We start from the raw sequence: 6,503 nt of genomic DNA, 5'->3' as shown, positions 1-6,503 counted from the left end.
AGAGTGTTCAGTGATGAGGGGAAGGAAAACACCCTGGACATCGCAGCTATAAACTTCTAAATTTGTTTTTGGATATATGAGCAATTTTGTGTAAAATACAGCTTTTGCAGTATAAGGAATAAGGTTCATTGATTGAAGCCTTGCTTTTCAGTTTATTTTCCATTGGCAACAAATATGCAGTTGTTACCCTTTCAGTTAATAAAACAGTTCAGTTAATAATTACCAGATCCAATTACAGTTTAGTAGAAATCTAGCTATAGAAGTAAGATCCTCAGAAAAACACACACAAAAAAGTATTAGGATGTTATATTAGTGTTACGATTTTAGCAAAGTTAAAAAATTTTGAGATCAAGAACTTTTGGTTGAGAGCCGGGTGCCCCACGCAACATGCGTCTTTGTGTATAGGGAGGAGCGGCTCTGGCTACCATCAAACCTGTTGCGTTGGGTTGGGTTTTGAAAAAAAGTGCTTTCCGTCAAGGGCTTTAGGGTCTGACTGTTCAGAACTGACCACCGAAGATGTAAGAACCACCTGTTATACAAGGTTATTGTTTAAAAGTGTCATTGAACTGAGGAAATCGAAAACGCCTTTGATCTTTTGACATATAAGAAGGTTATTGTACTATGAAAACATCCTGTAAGTTCAAAACTCAAATCTATCTTTTTAGCCTAAAAACAGCTTAAATTGAAGCCAAATCTGCCCTAAAACGAAGGTCCGTAGTGGAAATTTGACACTGTATGAAGGTATAGTGTGGCTAAACTCCGCCTCTCATGAGAAAATCAACCCAGCTTCTCTATCACCTTGACGGTTTTAGGCCCACCCACTGAGTCTACATCACCGCCTCGTTTAGCCCCACCCCACCGTTTCTAAACATCACCGCGCCTGTTTAGCCCCACCCATCCGATTCTTACATCAACGCCTGTGTAGCCCAACCACCCCATCGATTCTACATCACTGCCTGTTTAGCCCCACCCACGATTCTACCTCACTGCCTTTTAGCCCCCCCACGCGAGTCCAACCACCTCGACATCACACCGCCTGTTTAGCCACACCCACCGATTCTTACAATCACTGCGCTGGTTAGCCCCACCCACCGATCTACTACTCACGAGTTTTAAGCCCCACCCACCGATTCTACATCACTGCCTGTTTAAGCCCCACCCACCGGTTCTACATCACCTGCCTGTGTGAGGCCCCAACCACCGTTCTACATACACCGCCTGTTTAGCCCCACCCACCACAAGATTCTAACATCACTGCATTGTTTGCCCCACCCACCGATTCTACATCAATACTGCCTGTCACTGAAGAGACGGTAGACTGTGAAAACATAACACAACTTTAGCCAAATCAGCATGGGCGTTTACTTCTGAGTCGACAATCCCTCCCAACCTATTCAAACAGAGTGTTCAGATGAGGGGGATGAAAACAGGACAGAAAATAGCCATAACTTTCTAAATTATGTTTTTGGATAAAAGTATTTATCATTATAAGTGGGCCTCAGAGAACAGTACAAAAATATTAAAAAAGGCAGGTCATGACCCCTGTAAATTATTTCATAATATATCTGTGGTCTATAATGTAAATCTGTCAGCTGGAAGACAGAGTGATTCAATTAGACCTCAATAATAGAGAATCTTCAAACACTATTTTACCGAACAGCTCAAGTTTGGCGGATCCATTTACATTTAAGGCATTTAACAGATGCTGTTTTTCAAAGAGATTTACAAAAGTGCTGTAGAGAGCCATTATAAAATTACTTATTAGCAAACTAAAGAAAACACATTTAATTGCAGACAGCATTTTCCAGAAAGAAAGGTGAGGGGGGGGGGGGGGAGCAGGTGGTTATAACAATCATAATGCTTTAATTATTATGTAGTGTAAACAAGCATTTGAGTATAATTGAATACAATCTGGATGTTTTTTCTCCTTCAGCTGAAGTCAGTTCAAAACATTTGAACTGTATATTTTGTAAGTGTTATAAGTGTCACGTGTTTTCTGTGTTTTTATGCCCAGAGAGTCTTATTTTGAATATTTTCATATACTCTCAAGTTTATATGTTCTTTTAAATTGAACATTAGAGATAATGGACAGTGGGAAAACAAGTGTGTTAACTTGACAAGCATCACACACAACTGCAGGACCACAACGCTTGCACAAAGAAAATATGTGGTATACTATCAATAAATTGTTTCATTTATACTGAAAAATACCTAAACAGTATATATTGAATAATCACATACAGAATACATTACAGAATTTATGCTTTTCATATATGAAAACATGTAACAGTATATTTACTTATACATCTGTAATGTATGCATTCAATAATATTCTTCATAACATATCAGATATATGATGTGATAATAAGTAGTACATTTTGTGTGTGTATGCAAAACCACAGTCAAGTAGTGTTTCAATATAAAGCATGTAAAAATGTCTTGCAGTTTCGGTAGAGTATTTATTTTAATATGCCATCAATATACAGCCATGGCAGTATATTGAAAAATATAAGAACTGGTTTCCCATATGCGGAAATGTATTATTTAATATTTTACAATACATCCCCATATTTTTGGTTCATATGGCAAACACTGTCCACTTATTTTAGTTTATTTGAATTCAGTGTATTGTGGAGGAGCGTCTGCAGGCTGATGATGACTGGAAGCGCTGCTGGCCACAGGGATCTGCAAGAAAACAAAGAGAGATATGATCAGCTTACAGATTGCTTTTCTATTGATAATATATTATGTAACTATTATTGCACGTGTTACTGAGTGCTTTTACACATTTCCAATACATGCACAATCAACCAATGCTTCAAAGAATGCTTTTTATGCCGTTTTACTCAGTCAAATTAAACTGGGGTTCAAGCTTTTCTTACCTCTGAGCTGATAAGATCGTGGAAATTACTTGGCGGTGGTGGGTAAAACTTGAGCAAACTGCACCTTTGGGGAAAAAAAGAAAAAAAAAAAACATGTAATGTTTTATGCCTTACTACTGTGAGATGCCATACATCTGGCAGGGACAGTTTCAGTTTCAGAAATTAGAATTAGTTGCGTCCACAATTGTAGTATGTTGAAATGAGTATACTAAAGGTACCCGGATGGTTTACTATTTCCGGTGCAGATCTCTGTGCATACGCTAACGTTTACAATTACCCACAAAACATTGCACGGTAGCTGAAGATTTGATTAGAACTACAAACATGCATAAAAAATCATACTAAAGGGGTCCTATTTATGCTCTTTTACAAAGTCTTGATTTTGTTTTGGAAGAGTACTAGAACATGCTCTCATGCTTGGGTGTTTCGAAAAACCGCTTAATTTTTCACATAATTTTACATTATCAGAACAATACCTTTCTACCCAGCAAACTACACAGCACTGACGCACAAACAGCTCGATTAGTAGAATCTATGCACAGCACGGATATTGCAAGACATATTAGGTGGTAACGTTATTGTATATGAGGTCAACACGCTTAAAAATAAATGCATCTACTATGTACATCTAATATGTGCAACGGTGTAATAATATGTATTATGTTCTATAGATTTTACCTTTTAAATGGAGCTTTACATTTAAAATATATATATAAAACAGTTGGGAAACCCCCTGATGTGGTGCATTACTCACCTGAGGAGAACTACAGCAGCCAGTGGCTTTACAGGCAAATGCTGACAGACAGATGGAGATGATAAACTCAAGCACGGCGAATAACAGTAACACACCTCTGATTCCCCAGAAGAGAGTCTGAGAGAAAAATCAACATTAACACAAATGATCATACCGAAAATCAATCATAATTACTTCTCACAATGCTCATCAGTCCAGAAGCGACCATCTTTGAGGTTCATACGTTAATATAAACATACTTAGGGCCAGATTTACTGAAAGGCCAAAATCAGCTTGAGATGCGCAATCGCATAGAAGCAATGGTGAGAGTAGAAAGTTCATTAAAGGACACAGAAGAGAAAAATAACAAACGAACGAACCAACGCAAAAAAAAGAAAAAAGAAAAAAAAGAAAGACGATGTACGCAAAAAAGAAACGAAAAAAAAAGAAATAAATAAAGGAGAGTGCAGTGCACAATCACCCATGTCTGGTTTAAGAAAAGAAATGCTTTTTGGACATTACATTTTGGCACAAATACCGGGTGATTTATTACATGAATTTATTATATAAAAAGGAAACTCCTGCAAATGCAAATATAATAAGGTCAGCCCCAAAAATAACTGTCCTTATCATTGCTGATGTTTCGCTGCATGTCTTTAGTTTTTAAACTCAGAAAGAGGGTTTGCGCTGACGAGCTGTTAGTAAAACTGCTCTGGGCTCTTATAGGTCAAACTGGGCTGAGTTTACGATTAATGTATAATTTCAAACTCCTTCTTGCGTTGTAAATGATCTATAAACTACTGGTGAAATGGCAGATAAAAAAAGTGAACAGATGAGTGCAGATTAAGGCTTGTGTACGGTAGCTGAACACACACAGTGATATTACTGTAATTAACTACATAAATAAATATGAATATAAAAGTTGATGACATACCTCATACTTTCTTTCCTAAAATAGGATTTCAGTCATAATCATAGCAGTTAGTGTATGGCCCTATAACCAAATCAGAGAAATTAAAATAATGGCAATGGCCGGCGGTTATAGTACTGAAAAATGTTCATTCCAAGTGAAGCATTCACCTATAGGGAGAAAACAAAAAAAACATTAATAAATGAGCAAGATCTTTAAAACATTTGTGGTAAACACATTAATGTAGATGTAATATGCAAGTGCTATATAACAAGTCTCAGTTAGCTTAACACAGTACACATAGCAAGGTTTTTTTTTTTTTAAATTATATAATAAAAGAAAAAGAAAACAGAATAGAAAAAAATAGAGCAAGTTAATGTTAGAGGCCTTTTTTTGCTTTATGTTAATTGTATAATAAATAAAAAGAAACCAAATAGATAGAATACAAAAAGATTAGAGAAGCTAGTTAGTAAATGAATAGAGTGCAAGTCTAAAATGGGCAAGTTTTTTTTTTTTAAAGAATAGAAGTAGAATAGGGTGTGCTAGAGTCAAATAAAGATGGAAAAGATGTGTTTTTAGTTGTTTCTTGAAGCTGCTGGGATTGAGTTGGGCAGCTCATTCCAGCAGGAGGGAACAGTTCATGTAAAAGTCAGTGAAAGTGATTTTGTGCCTCTTTGGCGATGAAACAATAAAGCAGGTTGAACCAACAGGTTGTTTTAATTATAGCATGGGGTAATATAGCATGTTTAATAATAAAGTTATATGTCTCTGATTTGTTTCGTGTTGCTTGTCCGTTTCATTGTAAAAATAATAGAAGCCTGAAGGCTTATAAATTTTAAATTGCTTGGTTATCATGCATATAGCAGCATTAAATAAGACCCATTCTCGTGTCGACCCAGCTTTCATTCTGGAGGGGCAGCGGCTTTTGAGTCCTCTGGAAAAACAGCGTCTTAGTTTAGAAGTACCCAAGAACAATGTCCCATATCTGAAAAGAAGAAGCCCCAGTCGCAGGATTTTTGATTGTTTGTGAGGTAAACAGTTCATTTTTGTTTGAATTTTGTGTATATCACATCGGTGTCTCCCTACGGAGCTGCCGCTGGAATGCGGATATCTGAGTCTCCACGGTACTTCGAATAAGACTTTGCTGCACGCCCAGAGTGTTAAGTTGTATGTAACACAAATGTAGTGTGATGTTAGAAAGTGAATAACGATTGGTAAGTTTTACTGTCTGTTCATACATTTACATTTAAGGATCCAAGGGAAATCAAGGGATTATTGTTTCTAGAAGTTCCTCAAAAATACAAAATCATATAATTATTGTGCCACCTAGTGTTGTGTGTCTGTGTGCCTGATATTAGATGTGCTGTGTTTGGGACCTTCTTGACAAGTTTGGAGTTCTATGAATTATGGTCACTGATGCCTAAAGACTTTTAAAGCAGAAAAAAAAAGAGGAGAAGAAGAAATCAGTATAAACCAGTACAGAATCCGTTCACAAAACACAAACAGAACACTATTTTGGTACTTCCAGCATGGTGCTTAGACCCTTGAAAGTAATAACTTCTGCTGTACATACCAAAACACAAACGGGAGGGTGAATTAATTTTATTTTCGGCAGCAATGCAGAGTGAGCCTGCGGTAATGTAATGAGAAGAGACGAGAAAGACCAAAAATTAGGCTGCCGCTGGAACATTATGTAAACTTGTATTGAAAGACAGAACAGCTTATTGTAGGACGTATCTCTACTGACTGTTTCTTACGATGACAGATACCCCAGTAAGGAAGTCCACTATAGACAAAGATTAAGAATCTGCATAAAACTGTAGACACAAATGCCTAACAGGAGAGTCAAGCAGATCGATCATGATTGGACGTCTGTGAGGGACCAAAAAGAATTCAGAAAGTGTGAGAAGGAAAAGAGAGTCTTTCATGAAGGGAAACACTATAATATAACAATATTAATTTACGGCAGCTGTAGTTA

Source organism: Cyprinus carpio, chromosome A4, assembly GCF_018340385.1.
Source record: "Cyprinus carpio isolate SPL01 chromosome A4, ASM1834038v1, whole genome shotgun sequence".
In the NCBI taxonomy this organism is placed as follows: Eukaryota; Metazoa; Chordata; class Actinopteri; order Cypriniformes; family Cyprinidae; genus Cyprinus; species Cyprinus carpio.
This window is presented reverse-complemented; position numbering follows the sequence as displayed.